The sequence below is a fragment of the Macrosteles quadrilineatus genome, unplaced genomic scaffold (assembly GCF_028750875.1).
Source record: "Macrosteles quadrilineatus isolate MER2022 unplaced genomic scaffold, UCM_ALF_1.0 Scaffold_1__1_contigs__length_201487025, whole genome shotgun sequence".
Classification (NCBI taxonomy): domain Eukaryota; kingdom Metazoa; phylum Arthropoda; class Insecta; order Hemiptera; family Cicadellidae; genus Macrosteles; species Macrosteles quadrilineatus.
Window position 1 is genome coordinate 170233368 of NW_026542594.1, and position 20429 is coordinate 170253796.

Below are 20429 nucleotides of genomic sequence, written 5' to 3' on the forward strand. Positions count from 1 at the left end.
ACAGGAAATATCATACACTAAAAAACTATCATAGAAATATTGTAATTTGTAATGCTTTGTTTTATGGATTTTAAAACCTTACAGTTTAATTAATACTTACTAATTCTTTTGTGATTTATGTAAATATTTATTATGATCATGTCAATTTTTACTATATGTATTTTACAGCATGTTGGTCTATTTTTGTATCCATATTAAACTTTATTTTTATCTAACTCTTATGATAGTTGTATTTTGTAGATTACTTAATCATTTTCGCATAATAGGTGATTGCTCAAACATATACTAAAAAGCTATTATAGAAATATTGTAATGATATGTTTTATAGTTTTTAAAATCTTACAGTTTAATCAATGCTTACTAATTCTTTTTTGATTTATGTAGATATTTATTATGATTATGTTAATTTTTTTACTATATGCATTTTACATTATGCAGACTCATGCAACCAAATTTATTTGTTTTTTAAGCGATTACGTGCACGCAGTGTGTAATTATTTGATCTATGGCTTTTGCTTTCTCATCATGGATTAACTTCTCATTGAGTTGGTCCGTGCTAGAAGACCAAATATGGAACGCATGTAATAAGAAACTTTGCAAGAGAACTTTATTAGTTTTCTTGTAGCAGCGAACCTAGGTACTTATTAAACCTAATATTAGGTAATTAAATAGATTTAATTAAAAATTAATCCACACTAATGAAAATTCACTTAGTCGGCAGGTTTGCTGCGGTGGGGGTATTATTTTGTGAGTTTGGTCGTTTTTTCCTTATAGCCGTCATTTGTCACTGTACGTAACACATGGCAATCGGAGCGATTAAAGTAATTTAGCTGACGCAAAACAGTTGTCGTCAGTCAGTTCACTGTCTCCAACATGGAACTACTGCATCTCTTGTGCTTCTCGTCTCTGCTGTACCCCGCAGCATCACCCATCCACGGCTTGGGTGAGTTAATACCATTTCTTAGAGAGAAAATGTCCAAGAAGGTTGAAGATTTGACGGAAGAAATTTCCAAAATAATAACACCAGGTGAAAAGATCAAAGTAGATTATGACGTTCCACATGATCATGACAAGTCCTTAGAACAAAAGTTGGAGTGTTTCATACATGACATCAAATTACAGCACATAAATACAGACCATGGAAACGGATACAATGATGAAGGAGAACAATGGAGGATTATTACAATGAGATACAATGGCCAAGCGAAGGTTAAGTGTCCGTGTATTCAACTCTATGGCCAACGCGGGTTGACCCGGAAGTGTGAACAGTACAATCTAGAATTTAGTGAATCTTTACCGGAAATTTACTTAACCTTCCACTCGAAAGAATTTTTTGGAAAATGTTCGTTGATGTTACAGAAATTAGAACTCAAGACACTACCGAGTGACTCCTTGGAGAAACTCAACGGTGCACAAACATTGGGAAGACAAAATTTGCTGAAAACTTGGGGAGGAGAAGATTTGGAGAAACAAGTAACTCAGGGCCAACCACGACAACAGAGGCTGAAAATATTGGAGCAGAACATGATAGATCGCGCGAAGAACTTTGTCAGCACGAAAACAACTGATTGGTTTTGTGTTCAATTGTGATGAATAGAGTTTAGTGGTTCTTTTAACCCAAAGATGATCTGAGTTTGTGTTAACTGTTTCTATGAAAGTTTGTGCTGTATTCATAAGGGGATTTTATTTCTAAGTGGTTATTTTATTTTAAAATCATAAATATCGACACCAAGCAGTGGACCCGTTCTACGGACCGATAAATTAGTACAGGTATTCAGTTAAAATACAGGTTGGTCATAAATACACATTTTAAGATAAAATAAATAAATAACCAAGACAACATAGAAACATGGGAATTGTTTAATTAAATAGCAAATTTAAAACAGTTTTATTCAGTAACTGCCAAAAATTAATTATACAAATGTCAGCTATTATGTAAAGTAGTTATAAAAAGACTGTTACAAACTGTTATTGCAAGTTACTTTCCTCTGAGGCGATGACCCTTTAGACTATTATGTTGGACACTTCCTAGTCGTTCGAACTGTCTGTACTCACCAACTTATAGAATTGTTAAACGTATAATTACGGCCATTCTCTAAACGAAGCTTCTTCGTGCAGTTATTACAGATTTTCTTTCATGACACCAAAGACTTTGTTTTTTATTGCACAATAGTAATTTTGTTTAAGTCAGTTTAAGGTTTGATTCACCAGTCATACACAGCTGGTGTGGAAAGGCCATTGTCGGTTTAGTCATGCTAACAATGCCATGCTATATACATATATACATGCTGAATATGCCACAAAACAAGTCATTGAGAAAAAACATAACTTACACTCACTGTTTGAGTGATTTTTGCACACTTTTTTTAAATATTAACGACATGTATATAATTATTGTTTTGTAGTTACTGTGTAAAACTGTTTTAAATTTGCTATTCAATGAAACAATTTCCATGTTTCTAAGTTGCTTGGTTATTTGTTTATGTAATCTTAAAATGTGTTCAATAAATTATGACCACCCTGTATTAATTCAAAACAGTAGTTTGTATATTAAATTTACATTTCCTAAGACAAAATGAAACGAATCCAAAATTCAAATAGTTCGTAAACACAAAATGAGATAGTAAATGATGCAAACTTATGTTTATCTTCATACTCAGTTTCAAAACACGGGTAAAGATTTAAGTAACCAATCTATAGTGCAAAAAATGTTGTTTATTAACTAAATATCTAAAGGTGTACAACAGTACAACACATTGGCTCGAGTTCAGGACCTTGATACATTGTGTTAAGTGATAAACCCAGATCTGTAGTACCATTCTAGCCGCCAACCACAGTCATGTGCATTAGATTTGTTTGTTTGTGGCTCTGCTAGCATTGTAAAACTTTTAGAATATATCCTTCCTTCCATATAAAACGTTTAGAATAACCATCAAGTGTTTAAGAAAAGTAGGTTAAAGTAGGTATTTGTTAAGCATGGTGTGGTTGGTGGATTTTAATAAATGGAAACATGGAGCTTTGCTAATGATAATATTACATTCTGGTGTTTCAATTCTTGTAGACACCACCTGATGATGTCATTGTGCTGAAGACACGCTTAGTGGTGTCTACAAGAGTTGGAAGCCAGAAGGTAATATTATCACTAATTGATATTTGAAGTTTCAGTAGTAAGAAATTAAGAAAGAATCAATGAATTCTAATGGAACTTTGACTAAAATCAATGTCAATTTGTATTTCATTAATTAGAAAAGCTTACTTTTAACTATGGCCCATTGTTTATAAGTTTTTCGAATTTGTATAAGTGAATTACTTATTTGGTTAACATATTTGTTTGTTGTATTAGGTTTATTTCCTGTGTCACCGCCATCGTTGTTAAAGCATAAATTAACACTTGAACAAAAAAATGAATTTGGGTTCGAAATTGGCATCTATTGGGATCGAACCAGACACCTTTTAGAAGAAATGGAAATAAATTTTAAAAAATTTCGTAGCAAATTATCACAAAGTTAGGGTTTCGGTGAAAGATGCTAGCCACGTACATGAATGTAACTAATAATGCAACTGAATTTTATAACCTACAATAAATACGGCTCTGATATCTTACTCTGATTGTTATTAAGATTTAGCACGGCATTTATATATTTCCAATAATATTCATATTCAATGATTATATTTTAATTTGATTAGGATGTCAATATTTATATGACGGTTTGTATTGATTTTTATCTGATTGGGTTTGTATTTTTTAAATCTGGTCAGTGGTCGGATTGTATTATGTCCACTATTGGGCTTGTGAAGTTCTTATTAGATTGGGTTTTATATTTTAGCTGTGTATGTTGTTTGTATCTGATTGAATTTATATTTTCACATATCACTGTACTTTTACTATATTTTCCTAATATAAATATGCACTGTAATAAATAAAACAGGTATACAATTATTGCGTTATTGTTTGACAATACCTCGTCCTTCTCACCGCTTATTATAGTGTTATTTTTATTTTTATCGTTTCCTGAAGCCAAATTATCATGTATATCCTAATACTAACATATATTTGAGATACTACTGATATTTGAGTTGTGCACAATGATGTGCTAATAAAATTAAAATCAGGGCTGTAATATATTTATAAGTAATTCAAATAGCTTTAATAAAATTAAAAAATTTGATACTATTTAGAAATGATTAGACGGATAATTTTAAAACTTGTATATCAACATCGTGCTTCTATGTTCTGCTAGCTGAACATAGGAACGCGATGGCATTATAAGTTATTCGCATGTCGTAGCGGACACAATGACGTCACTACCACGTCAGGCGATGTTATATTGAAGGCCACTCGACCTTGATAAGTAGACATGTGTGACTGGAGGCAGGAAAAGCGGCTTCATCTTTCCTGGACAATTTTAGAAACATGATTCTTATCCTATTCCAAGTCCAAGTCTGTTTGACCGTGGCGACTAGCGCCACATCTCGTGAAGCCCCTGCCCGCTAGGAGCATATACTTCTATCCTATTGTGATATTACAACCATGTTATGGTGTTTGTTTATGAACGGTCCGAACTAGGGCATCACGACTTGTGAGAGAAATCCTCAATTAAGATCCCAATTAAATTGGCAACTTGGCTTGGGCTAGAATCAGCCTCTCTAAGGCTTTGGATCGCCCACCTTTGGATTTAGAGACGAGCACTATCTCTACACGGCAACCCAGTCAATTAACATCCTATACATGACTTTTATAGATTTTGATCCAAAAATTATCATTTTATGTGCAAGATCATATTTTTAGACGTTAAATTCCACAAAATTTGCATTAATTTATTATTTAAAGCACCTCGAAAACATTGTATGATGTTGTTTTTACCAAATAAATTTAATAAAAGCCTCAAGCGTTTTGGAAAGTTTTTTGATATTATATAAATCATGAAATCTTTAGTGTATATCTTGATATTTATGAGTAGAGAATCTGATAATATGATTTATTTATTGAGACTCCTATGAAACGCCTTTGTTGTTATCTGAAACAATGGAGAGGTTGTTGTAGTTTTCTTGTTTGTGGATATATTTTAATCCAATATGACAAATTTATTCATTTGATACTAAGTTTTTTTGTGATTTATTAGAGAACACACTTAACAGTATTATTTTTCGTTTAGTGGCAAAACAATATACTCGTTAAACATAATGCTATTTGGGGAATAAATCTGACATGCTTAACACCTATTCAAATGGTGCTGTATTACACCATTCCTCACCATCCTGTGTATCAGAAGTCCTCCAATATTGAAAATACTATTGTTGAAAATCAGTGATGTTTGTGTCTTCTAAATTCAATACACGTACCTCACAAATCATATAACGTCACTCCGTCTCCAATGAGAGCTGTATATCACCATCTTTGTATCTGGGTGTCTTCCAATACACAATGATGAAAATCAGTGATATTTGTAACTTTTTAATTCAATAAATTAACCTACAAATCATATAACAGCAGAGCTGTTTATCACTATGTCTTCCGATACTCAATGTTGAAAATCAGTGATGTTTCTACCATCTGAATTCAATAAACGTACCTTACAAATCATATAACGTCACGCCGTCTCCAATGGGAGCTGTATATCATCATCTTTGTATCTGGGTGTCCTCCGATACTCAATGTTGAAAATAAGTGATGTTTGTATCATCTGAATTCAATAAACGTGCCTTACAAATCATACAACGTCACGCCATCTCCAATGGGAGCTGTATATCATCATCTTTGTATCTGGGTATCCTCCGATATTCAATGTTGAAAATCAGTGATGTTTGTATCATCTGAATTCAATAAACGTACCTTACAAATCATATAACGTCACGCCGTCTCCAATGGGAGCTGTATATCATCATCTTTGTATCTGGGTGTCCTCCGATACTCAATGTTGAAAATCAGTGATATTTGTATCATCTGAATTCAATAAACGTGCCTTACAAATCATACAACGTCACGCCATCTCCAATGGGAGCTGTATATCATCATCTTTGTATCTGGGTGTCCTCCGATACTCAATGTTGAAAATCAGTGATGTTTGTATCATCTGAATTCAATAAACGTACCTTACAAATCATATAACGTCACGCCGTCTCCAATGGGAGCTGTATATCATCATCTTTGTATCTGGGTGTCCTCCGATACTCAATGTTGAAAATCAGTGATGTTTGTATCATCTGAATTCAATAAACGTGCCTTACAAATCATACAACGTCACGCCATCTCCAATGGGAGCTGTATATCACCATCTTTGTATCTAGGTGTCCTCCGATACTCAATGTTGAAAATCAGTGATGTTTGTATCATCTGAATTCAATAAACGTGCCTTACAAATCATACAACGTCACGCCATCTCCAATGGGAGCTGTATATCATCATCTTTGTATCTGGGTATCCTCCGATACTCAATGTTGAAAATCAGTGATGTTTGTATCATCTGAATTCAATAAACGTGCCTTACAAATCATACAACGTCACGCCATCTCCAATGGGAGCTGTATATCACCATCTTTGTATCTGGGTATCCTCCGATATTCAATGTTGAAAATCAGTGATGTTTGTATCATCTGAATTCAATAAACGTGCCTTACAAATCATACAACGTCACGCCATCTCCAATGAGAGCTGTATATCACCATCTTTGTATCTAGGTGTCCTCCGATACTCAATGTTGAAAATCAGTGATGTTTGTATCATCTGAATTCAATAAACGTGCCTTACAAATCATACAACGTCACGCCATCTCCAATGAGAGCTGTATATCACCATCTTTGTATCTAGGTGTCCTCCGATACTCAATGTTGAAAATCAGTGATGTTTGTATCATCTGAATTCAATAAACGTGCCTCACAAATCATATAACGTCACGCCGTCTCCAATGGGAGCTGTATATCACCATCTTTGTATCGGGTGTCCTCCGATATTCCATTCCAATAATTCTACCCCAATACACACGTGTACGCACATATATTGCTGTCATTTTTGTTATTTGATTTCCCTTGTCGGTGTCACCGTACAAGACCACGGAACATTTCAAATATCAATTAATTTTTTTATGTAATTTTAAATTGATTACTAGTAACTAGTATGTTATTGTTGTCTTGATTTGATTGTTTTAGTTTGAAATTGTAAATCACAAATTATTATTGAACTAGAGGTCGTCCAGTGGTAAAAAGTCGACCAAAATATGTAATTTACAGGATTTTCTATTTTCACCCCACGTTGTAAATTAAACATGTGATTGGAATATCTTCCATTTGTTTTGATTTTTCTGTTTATATTTTGTTGTTATTTTGTCACCAGCATGACAACCCATCAGATCCATGTAAATTTTTTTTTAATTTCAAATTAATTTTTCATGCTTAGTTATGAGAATATTTTAATAATTTATAAAGGGATTCTGCACATCTACAGGAAAATATCTTTCTAATAGTATGAGTTTAATTTTCCCCGTGGTGCACACGAGCTGAGAAAAAAGGGTTTTAAAGAAACATACTTGCCTATTAACAGATTGCAAAAGATTTCTGTAAGGGTGATTTTTAAGTGTGGTGGATTAGATTTAGTTTTCAGTGTGGTAGTCATGGAAGATATTTTAAACATATGAACATTTATGAAAGTCTAATATGTCTAATATGTCTTGTTAGCCAATATTAGTTTCAAAATATTGAAAACTCTCTTAAATTTAAAAAAATGATTTAAAAATTATTACATATTACAGATAGGCCTAGTATTGTAGACTTGGGGATGAGGTTTAACGCTTGAGTACACAACACCCGAAAGTCTCAATCCACATCTTGGAATGATAGAAAGACAATCCCTAAAGTCCTATTTGGAGATTGTACAAGCGGAGGTCGTTTTGTACACAATATGTAAGAAATGCGGCATCATCTCGACATAACAACACGGCTCATTCGTTTTGAGTTCTCTGCTGTGCACAAAGCATTACAACGGCTTGCCGTTGGAATGTATAAATTAATAAAAAGACTTCAAAAACAAGCTTTGGATTAATTAGGTTGATACGTCTAGGCCTACTTGCTTTATTTAATGTCAATGACGTTATACGAAGCCCATCTAAGACCTATTCGACGAATAATATTGCAATCGCAAACCAAAGTCCAGCGAAAGGGTTTTAATAACCAAACAGGATTTATTATTGTAACATAAAATGAAATTTTAAAAGGTTTTTAAAATTCAGTTTAGCTATCCTAGGTATAGAATTGTTAATGAATAATGTATTAACCATTTATGTGTAAACAAAGAGTTTACATGTTTTATAGAAGTACTAAATGACAGAACTGAATTTATTAAATCAATAAATTAATTGCTGATTGGCCAGTGGTCAATCAAGGCGTTGGTCAGTTTAGTCTGGAATTATTAATATATACATAAACATAACTTGACTTAACATACTTAACAACTTAACATAACTTCCACTTCACACTGGCTTTTTTGTATTTAGGAAAATTTTGTAATTGTTTTTTGCTGCACCTTTGCTTAAATTAACACGAAGACTATTATTAATAAATATAAATTGTACGAATTTTGTGTTCTAAAACTGTGGTATATGTGTGTATCTATATTTAATTATTAAATGGTAATACAAAATACTCTTATTTATTTTAACATAGCTTGCAATTCACATTTACTTTATTGTATTTGATAAATTTATTATATGTGTTTTGCTACACCATAGATTAATAAAACCAAGTAAAATATCACAAAATCAAGCTGAACAGCTTTGTTTCTAAAATCAATCAAATCTGTACTTAATGTGTAAAAATGTAAAAGCAATGGATTTTTTAAAATTTAAAACAAATTTTTGTGTGCTTATTTTTCAGCTTATTTTAATTTAAGGGATTCTGGACATATACAAGCAAATATCTTTCTAACAGTGTGCGTAGATTTTCCCTGTGATGCACAGGAGCTGAGAAAAAAGGTTTTCAATAACATGCTTGTCTATTAATATATAGAATCAGCCTCATGTTAAATCTCCATAAGAAAGTTGAATTTCCATTTTTGACTCAACTAACATAAATATTCTCAAAATACAAATAAAACCTGCACACATAGGACCGATAACCTTTCTTTTGGTACAACCCGCTTGTAATTCGGTCCAGTAGAATGGTCAGGCTAGCTTTCATAAGTTTTGAAAACGTTTTTTTAATACATAAGATTTAATAATTAATAGTTTTAAAACTTCAAGATTGAAATTTTGAAAATTGTATTCGTTAATTTTGTAAGTTTTTCTCATACACAAGATTTAAAACTATTTAGTACCAAAATGGCGGTTTCCACAAATTACCAGATTTAAAAGCCACAAAAGTTTCTATAAAGGCCATTAAGGTTGAATTTTGTTTCTAAAATCGTTGGCGGATATGAAACTATTTTTTCCTACAGTCACCCGACAAAGTTGGCTTCCTTGTACTGTTTATTGTACAGAAAGCTGCTAATTGCTGCATATTTATACTTTGCCGTACGGTTTATACTTTGCCGCACATCAGGATTCCAACGAAACAACACAAAACAGCGTGGTTCCATTATGCACGTAATCCGTGTACGCTTGGAAATAGGTTGGCAACACTTAAAGATAATTATACTATGAGCAGCTGATTGACTATTATAACTACGATTTAACCTGTCATTTCGTGTTTATAGTTTCGGTATTTCTGAACTTTCTGGACTTTTCTTTTAAACGTTTTTAAAACCTTCCTACAATCTTAATAAACAAGAAAATACCTTTTAAGCATTTTTTTAGGCGCGGAAACCACTTCAAATTACAAAAACATACGGAACTATATTCTCAAAACGCGGAGCACATTTCTTGCCGAGGAAAAATAGCGGAGTGATATAGACCGCGGGTACTACTTTCTCTAGGGCACCAGGGCACCATTTGTGTTGCCAGCTGAACCTAAAAACGTGTTGCATAGTGTTTGAAAGACTAATTATTTATATGCTTTATAGTGACTGTAGGAAAAATATAATGTGTAACACGAGTGAAAAAGGCCTTTGCTGCACTCGAGATCATTCCACACTCGCGTGCGGCTCGTGCGTAAACATTGCTCTCGTGTGCAGCAAAGTGCCACTTTCACCACTAGTTACACAAATAACTATTTACGACAGATGTAAAAATGTTATAAAGATAAAAATGTTTCTATTTCGTGTTCTCTTCCCGTTGCAAAGCACGGGTAGTACAGCAAGTATACATATATTTTTGTTATTGTATAAGGTTGTTCACTTTGGAAATAATATTCTAGTATTCATATTTTTAAGAGCTCCTGATATTTAAGAGTTTTAAACGTACACAATATTTATAAACTGTGCACAAGTGTTTGACCAAGCAAGTCATGTTTCTTGCTGTTTAAGAGCTCTTCCCCCGAGCACGGGCTTGTAGAAAATTTAGAGGAATACTATTCTTAATACTGATTATGTATTTCCTGTATATATTTTTATTTTGTATAAATTGATTTTTTATGTAAAAAGCCCCTGCGTAATGTTACACCCACGGTAATGAGCGTTATTTCATAGATTAAACGGGTTTTCCATAAAAACGCTAAATTAGTATACTCGTTATTTATTAGGTTTAAAGATTATAATTTACCACTTTAAAGCTATGCATCAATGCTTTCAGTGAATGATAATGACGACGTGGTAATTAACGACTTATATTCAAGAGGAACATAAAGGAGACTGTCTAGGGAGATGAGGCACAAAAGGGGTGAGGCAATGACACCAAGTTACTGGAGGCTTTTGACAACAAATTACTCTTAATTTTAGAACCTCTACTGCACCATATGTTACTGTACACCAAGTGTTGCAGTTTGCTTTTTTGAAAATAATCATAATGTTGGTAAAGAGGTATATATTACCTAGGTAAACAAGTATTTATATTCTACCAAAAGATAATATAAATTTTGGTTAAAATTGAATTTACGATTTAATTGAGACCCATTTGAATAAAATAGTGAGTCTTATTGGGGCAGATCCAACAAATAATAACTTATTTTACCATGATGTGATTGGACTATATACATCGATGGCTTTGACAAGATCATACCCGTTGCAAAAAATTGCGAAGCTAAATTAAACAAATAGCAATGAATCTAGTTATTAAAAGTTACATTTCATTTTTGTGAAGGTTCGAAGGGATTATTTAAGAGATTTATTGGCCCCAGTAAACAGACATCAGTGGTGGCATCTGGTGGTGGGGAGGCTAACTGCCCAGTTTATTGTGCTTCCAGCTCTAACTGCCTCTTAGATCTTCTCAACTGAGACACAGGCCAGTAAATACTGGTTAGCTCTGTAAACAATATTGCTTTAGCTGTGATATTTTTGCCTGCCTCCAAAATACTGTTATAAATAGTATATTTCGTACCTAGAGTCGAAAGTAACTACTCAGATGGTCAGCTCAATAATAAGTACGAATGTAATCACTAACTATGTTTGTCTCCACCGCAAAGAGACTTTTAAGTCCGAAAATGTCTGCTGCTGATAGAGTATAACTTTAAACGAGAAGGTGCGTATGAGATTAATATAAATGTAGTACAGGAAACATCATACAATTAAGTTAAACATATACTAAAAGGCTATCATAGAAATATTGTAATTTGTAATGATTTGTTTTACGGATTTTAAAACCTTACAGTTAAATTAATACTTCCTAATTCTTTTGTGATTTATGTAAATATTTATTACGATCATGTTAATTTTTACTATATGTATTTTACAGTACGTCCGTCTATTTTTGTATCCATATTAAACTTTATTTTTATCTAACTCTTATGATAGCTATATTTTGTAGATTAATCAATCTTTTTCGCATAATATAGGTGATTGCTCAAACATATACTAAAAAGCTATTATAGAAATATGATATGATATGTTTTATAGATTTTAAAATCTTACAGTTTAATCAATGCTTACTAATTCTTTTGTGATTTATGTAGATACTAGCAGAGTACCCGTCCTTCGTATGGGGTTGGAATATAAGTATATAATGCTTATTGTAGTTATACTCAAGCTTTGCATTTTCAATGGGGCGTACACAGTTTGATAAAATTTGCTTCTTTAAATTAACGGTATACTATAGTATTACACATAGCCACCACACATTAGTATTACACATAGTGTCTACCATAGCCATAATGTTCTACCACTTCACCTAAACAATAAAGAAAAATTATTTATTAAAAATTCGCAAAATATCACAAATTGTTCATGAAATTAAAAACATAAACAACTGTACCTAAACAATCCTACTTTGACAGTTCTCATTGCGTATCACAGCTTTTTGTTGCTGCTTAGTTCAAATTAGCTGTTTTCATAAATGCAAAGAAAATAAACGGTATCAGCATTCTGACACATACTTTCTCCCATAAGTTTGTCAACAACCTTTATCATGTGTAAGCGGTGAGAGTACTGTAAATATACGGAAATGGAATTTATAAAATTTTGTTCAGAATTTAAAGGACTATAACTTACTAAATTTTATCAAAATCGTTTGGGCTATTTTTGAAAAAAAAAACTTTTTTCCGTTATTTTATGGGGTTTTTATGGGAAAATAACATAATTTACATTAACTGTTGAACCGTAATTTTTACAGAAATGGGATTTGTACCATTTTGTTCAGAATATAAAGGACTATAACATACTAAATTTTTATCAGAATCTTTCAGGCCATTTTTTGGGAAAATCCGATTTTTCCGTTATTTTATGGGGTTTTATGGGAAAATCACCATTAAAAATCAAAATTTCTAAAAAATTAAAAATATCAAAATTGTAAGGACCATAACATACTATGTTAAATCAAAACTGGATTTTTTCTAAAATTCTATTTTTCATAATTTTATGGAGTTTTTATGGGAAAATAACATAATTTACAATAACTTTTGAACCGTAATTTTTACAGAAATGGGATTTGTACCATTTTGTTCAAAATTTAAAGGGCTACAACAAACTATTTTTTTATCAAAATCGTTTGGGTCATTTTTGGGAAAATTCGATTTTTCCGGTTTTTTATGGGGTTTTATGGGAAAATCCCTATTACAAATCAAAATTTCAAAAAAATAAAACACCTGGAGATACCGTGAATTAGAACCTACATACTAAATTTCATCGAAATCGAACCATAGGTATAGTCCCTAGCTCTGTACACATCCAGACACACAGACACACACACACCCCCACAGACATCACTTCGAAAACCACTTTTTTGGGTCCAGGGGGACCCAAAACGGATATATCCAGTCAAAACTCAAACTCGAAAATTTTGACGAAAACAATACTTTCTCCATATACTATGGTATAGGGAGAGAAAGTAAAAATAATAGTGCTGCACTCAGTTGGTAAATCTTATAACTTTTTAATACTTTTGCATTTCATAGAACCAACTTTTTTAGTTGAAACAGCTGACAAAATACTTTAATTCCCTTTAAATATGAAAACTCATAAGGTTAACAAGGGGAACTACAGAGCCACTGCGGCGGAGCCCGAAAGGATTCTTGAGATAAGAATATGACTATATGTTAATCGGGATTGTGAGCTATCATCATGAAAAAATTCAGCCCAATCCGTCCAGTAGTTAATGCGTGATTGAACTTCAAACACACAAACAAACAAACAAACAAACAAACACACAAGCTTTCATATTCATAATATTAGTAAGATTTATTATGATTGTGTTAATTTTTTTACTATATGCATTTTACATTATGCAGACTCATGCAACCAAATTTATTTGTTTTTAAAGCGATTACGTGCACGCAGTGTGTAATTATTTGATCCATGGGTTTTGCTTTCTCATCATGGATTAACTTTTCATTGAGTTGGTCCGTGCTAGAATTCTAATATGGAACGCATGTAATAAGAAACTTTGCAAGAGAACTTTATTAGTTTTCTTGTAGCAGAGAACCTAGGTACTTATTAAACCTAATATTAATTAAATAGATTTAATTAAAAATCAATCCACACTAATGAAAATTCACTTAGTCGGCAGGTTTGCTGTGGTGGGGGTATTATTTTGTGAGTTTGATAGTTTTTTCCTTGTAGCCGTCATTTGTCACTGTACGTAACACATGGCAATCGGAGCGATTAAAGCAATTAATTCAGCTGACGCAAAACAGTTGTCGTCAGTCAGTTCACTGTCTCCAACATGGAACTGCTGCATCTCTTGTGTATCTCATCTCTGCTGTACCCCGCAGCATCCCTCATCCATGTCTTTTGTGAGTTAGTGCCATGTATTAGAGAGAAAATGTCCGAGAAGGTTGATGATTTGACGGAAGAAATTTCCAAAATAATAACACCAGGTGAAGACATCAGAGTAGATTATGACGTTCCACATGATCATGACAAGTCCTTAGAACAAACGTTGGAGTGTTTAATGTATGACATCGAATTACAGCACATGAATACAGACCGAGACATATACAATGATAAAGGAAAACAAAGGAGTATTATTACAATGAGATACTATGTCCAGGCGAAGGTGCAGTGTGCGTGTATTCAACTCTATGACCAACAAGTGGTTAAGTGTGATACGGACTATCTAAAATTTAGTGAACCTTTACCGGAACTTTACTTAACCTTCCACTCGAAAGAATTTGTTGGAAAATGTTCGTTGATGTTACAGAAATTAGAACTCAGGACACTACCGAGTGACTCCATGGAGAAACTCAACGGTGCACAAACATGGGAAGGACACGATTGGCTGAAACAAGTAACTCAGGGTCAAGCGCGAAAACAGTGGCTGAAAATATTGGAGCAGAACATGATAGATCGTGCGAAGAACTTTGTCAGCACGAAAACAACAGAATGGTTTTGTGTTCAATTGTGATGAATAGTACACTATCATGAACAGAAGTTTAGTGGTTCTTTAAACCCAAAGATTATCTGAGCTTGTGTTTACTGTTTCTATGAAAGTTTGTGCTGTATTTATCGGGGGATTTTATTTCTAAGTGGTTATTTTATTTTAAAATCATAAATATTGACACCAAGCAGTGGACCCGTTCTACGGACCGATAAATTAGTACAGGTTTGAGTTAAAATATTAATTCAAAACAGTAGTTTGTATATTAAATTTACATTTCATAAGATAAAATGAAACGAATCCAAAATTCAAATAGTTCGTAAACACAAAATAAGATAGTTAATGATGCAAACTTATGTTTATCTTCATACTCAGTTCCAAAACACGGGTAAAGATTTAAGTAACCAATCAATAGTGCAAGAAAATGTTGTTTATAAACTAAATTTCTAAAGGTGTACAACAGTACAACACATTGGCTCGAGTTCAGGACCTTGATACAATGTGTTAAGTGATAAACCCAGATCTGTACCATTCTAGTCGCCAACCCCACGCCACATTGATTAGATTTGTTTGTCTGTGACTCTGTTAGCAATGTAAAACTGTTAGCATGTATCCTTCCTTCCATATAAAACGTTTAGGGTAACCATCAAGTGTTTAAGAAAAGTAGGTTAAAGTAGGTATTTGTTAATCATGGCGTGGTTGGCGGATTTTAATAAATGGAAACATTGAGCTTTGCTAATGATAATATTACATTCTGGTGTTTCAACTCTTGTAGACACCACCTGATTATGTCATTGTGCTGAAGAAACGCTTAGTGGTGTCTACAATAGTTGGAAGCCAAAAGGTAATACTATCACTAATTGATATTTGAAGTTTCAGTAGTAAGAAATTAAGAAAGAATCAATGAATTCTAATGGAAGTTTGACTAAAATCAATGTCAATTTGTATTTCATTAATTAGAAAAGCTTACTTTTAACTTTGGCCCATTGTTTATAAGTTTTTCGAATTTGTATAAGTGAATAAAAATCAGCTCAACAATAAGTACGAATGTAATCACTAACTGTGTTTGTCTTCACCGCAAAGAGACTTAAGTCCGAAAATGTCTGCTGCTGATGATGCGTAACAATGTAACATTAATGTATAACATCAGAGCTGTATATAACCATCTTTGTCCTAAGCTTTGTTATTTGGTTACCATATTTGTTTATTTTCTGTGTTACCGCCATCGTTGTTATAAATCATAAATTAACACTTAAAAAACTGAATTTGGGTTCAAAATTGGCATCTATTGGGATCAAACCAGACACCTTTTAGAAGAAATGGAAATAAATAAAATTAATAAAAATTGTAGCATATTAACATGGTGAAAGATGCTAGGGGACACGCATATGAATGTAACTAATAATTCAACTGAATTTTATAATCTACAAAAAATACGGTTCAGATATCTTATTCTGTTTGTTATTAAGATTTAGCACGACATTCATATATTTCCAATAATATTCATATTCAGTGATTATATTTTAATTTGATTAGGTTGTCAATATTTATATGACGGTTTGTATTGCATTTTATCTGATTGGGTTTGTATTGTTTAAATCTGGTCAGTAGTCGGATTGTATTATGTCCACTATTGGGCTTGTGAAGTTTTTATTTGATTGGGTTTTATATTTTAGCTGTGTATGCTGTTTGTATCTGATTGAATTTATATTTTCACATATCACTGTACTTTTACTATATTTTCCTATTATAAATATGCACTGTAATAAATAAAACAGGTATAAAATTGTTGCGTTATTTTTTGACAATACCTCGTCCTTCTCACCGCTTATTATAGTAGTCCAGGCAAATTAGATCAAATTTAGGGTGTGCTCCCCAAAAAATCGTCTAAAGCTGGAAAGTGTTTTAATACCTTTTGGGGGTCCCAAATAAGACTCCCGTGAGTTTGCGACGGATTCTGACGTCTGCTTAAGTTTTGGGAGTCGAAAAACTATGAAAATTTTGCACTTTTTCAGTTTTTCGCTTATAACTCCTAAATAACGAATCCTAAGGAAAATGTTGTTCAAAGGTATCTTTTAGTGCATTAAATTCCGCGTCGATTGATGTTAAAAACGTCGAAATCGGCCGAGCCGTTTAGCCGCTGTAGCTTTTCAAATTTGGCATATTTTCATCAACATGGCCAAAAGGTTGATTATTTGAGCAGTTTTCGGCTTACAACTCCTAAACGACGCATGCTATACAAAAATGCACCTGTAGTTAGTTTGGAAAACACAAAATTCTGCGTATAATGTTTTTTTTTATTAATCAATAACGGCAATTGATTGTTACTTACTTCGTATGGTCGCCATTTCATTGAAAAAAGTATTAAAGTTAAAGTTGGGAAATTTTACTAAAATTGGTAACAACATAGATCCTGTCCTTAAATGGATTATGAATTATTAGAAAGTGGTTTATTCCATGATGGTCATCCAGAGGTTTATCTAATAAGGTGTGATGAGAGTAAGACACCCTATGTAATTTTAAGTCCAATATTGTTGTCTGAGGTTCCGAAAATTCTAGGATTCATATCCCAACCACCCATTATATACGATCTATCCCTGTATTCATCTTTCAGTTTTTGGCTTACATCTCCTAACGCATGCTATAAAAAAATGTCCCTGTAGTAGTTTCCTGTAGACCAAAAACGTCTGCGTAGAATGTTTTCAAATTCATTAAGATCGGCTTCACCATTTAACCGCTATTGATTGTTAACACTTGATCAGATGCTTGTCAAGTTTCCGAAGTTTAAAATCTTACCATTGAAATCTGGCAAACAACCAGCCTAATTACCAAAAACATAGGAAATATGGCAGTGAATCTATCCACTAGTGTGACGTCATGGATCCTGCAGCATGGCCTATGAACAAGTAAGTGCTCATGAGAGCAACATCTAAAAATAGTAAATTGTTTTGCAAGTGAAATATCTGACATTCCTTGTACTCGGCTAAAACAAAAGTTGATGGTTTGGCTTGCTGACCACCCTTTTTACAGTTTGGATGAATTTTTTGCATAACATAATTGTTATGGTAAAATTGTTATCTAGTTCTTACTTAGTCCCTAGTCAACTGTTACCTAGTCTTTCAATCACTTTGTTTAAGTACCTTACTTTTTGTTTCTGTATATAGTTCTGTTTTTTTCAAATGATTTTTAACTATTTATTTTCTTGTTGTCTTTGGTATATTTAGTGAAGATTCCATGTTATACTATCTAGAATCTATGGCCCTTTTTGGCACCTTTTTTTATTAACGAGGTCTATTGTAACATCGGTTATTTAATTACCAATAAAGATTTATGATTTATGATTCATCTTACTGTGGAGAGCTTTTCCGAGGTAGGGGAATCAATGATGGGGATCTAGCCCGATGGCTCGCTGGCAGGCCCATCGCAGTGAATGCTACCCATCAAATTAAGAGATATTGTGGGATCACCTCTTCAACATATTATCAGCAAGTTGACAATATAAACTCCACGGATACGGTGGGATCAAAAAGAAATTCATCAAATGGTTTCAGTGTCATGACCCATTTACTGAAAATAGTTCGCTCATGTCAATCAGCTCAGCAGTTATCTCATATGATAGCATCAACGCGAGATATGTATAAAGCATAATGAAAAGGCGCAGATTGCAAGAAAATCGTAAATAGGCAAGCCTATAATGACCATAAACTGTGCAGAATAAAAGGAAGTGGTGACCTTAATTGCGAGCTGTGATGACACCAGCAAAAATTAAAGAAGAATTTGCCCCCCTCAGTCAGCACGTGATATTCCACATTAAATCCAAGCCTCATTTTTGAATTATACTTTGGATTAAAAATAGGTCCGCACCCACTAGCGCAGTTTGATGAAGAAAGCGTGATGTAGAAAAGTCGAAAATCTATTCATGTAGCCTAAAACTACTCATGCTGTTTACTCCAATCAATGTAGATCTCACTGTGTTCTGACGGGTTACAACGCTTGGCGAAGTTGCAGAAGCAGGTTGGCCCTATACATGGTTGGGAGCAGAAAATATCCAAATCAAGTGAGGGTTGGTCTCTTCTAGAAGACACTTTCAACTAATTTTGACATTGATTCTAACAAAAGGGGCTGCTCATCCACCAATCCTTTAGAGCTCATTTAAAAGTGTACTTAATTCAGAGAGATAGGTATGGAAGATTAACGCCAATGGGTTAACTCCCATCACTACGGTTAATCCACCGGTTCGACAAGAACTTCTCAACTCCGTCTACCTATCTCGACTATCGTGTACATGTTAAAAAAGGTTTACATTATCTTGCTCCTTTTGAAATGCAGGGATATAACGCACTACTGTCTGAAAGACTTGCAAGGGGCACGATTATCTCAATTCTATATCTGACGAAAAAGATGGATGGTACCGAATGTCCCCATTTGTGGCAAGACCAATAAGAGCAAAGAATGAATTCTTAAGATTCCAATGATGAGAAGTAGAAAAGTTATATGGTAAAATCTACGAAAACTCCCAATCGTTTTTTTTTTAATAGGCTAAATACATAGTAAAACTATGTACATCCGTCCCATTATCATATTTCGCTTATTAAGCTAAAAATAACATTTTTGCTATATTTAATAAAATCTTTCTCTTTGTAATATCTTATTATATATTAGAATCGCTTAACACCATTTTGGAGTGTCCATAGATGGGATCGTATAAATGGGAGCTTAGGACGAATCCTAGAATTTTTGTAACCCCAGATAACAATATTAGATTTAAAATTACATAGGGGGTCTTGCTACCCTTCCCTTCACACATTCTTGGATAAACCTCTGGATGATAACCATGGAATAAACCACTATCTAGTAATTCATATTCATAATTCTACGCCAAATTTTGTGTTTTTCCAAACTAACTACAGGTGCATTTTTGTATAGCATGCGTCGTTTAGGAGTTGTAAGCCGAAAACTGCTCAAATAATCAACCTTTTGGCCATGTTGATGAAAATATGCCAAATTTGAAAAGCTATAGCGGCTAAACGGCTCGGCCGATTTCGACGTATTTAACATCAATCGACGCGGAATTTAATGCACTAAAAGATACCTTTGAACAACATTTTCCTTAGGATTCGTTATTTAGGAGTTATAAGCGAAAAACTGAAAAAAGTGCAAAATTTTCATAGTTTTTCGACTCCCAAAACTTAAGCAGACGTCAGAATCCGTCGCAAACTCACAGGAGTCTTATTTGGGACCCCCAAAAGGTATTAAAACACTTTCCAGCTTTAGACGATTTTTTGGGGAGCATATGTCTAATTTGCCTGGGCTATAGTGTTATTTTTATTTTTATCGTTTCTTGAAGCCAAACTATCATGAATATCCTGATACTAACATGTAATATTTGAGTTGTGCACAATGATGAGCTAATAAAATTAAAATCAGGGCTGTAATATATTTATAAGTGATTCAAATATCTTTAATAAAATTTAAAAAAAAGATCCATTTGATACTATTTAGAAATGATTAGACATATATTTTTAAAACGTTATACTGTATGTCAACATCGTGCTTCTATATTCTGCTAGCTGAACATAGGGACGCGATGGCATTATAAGT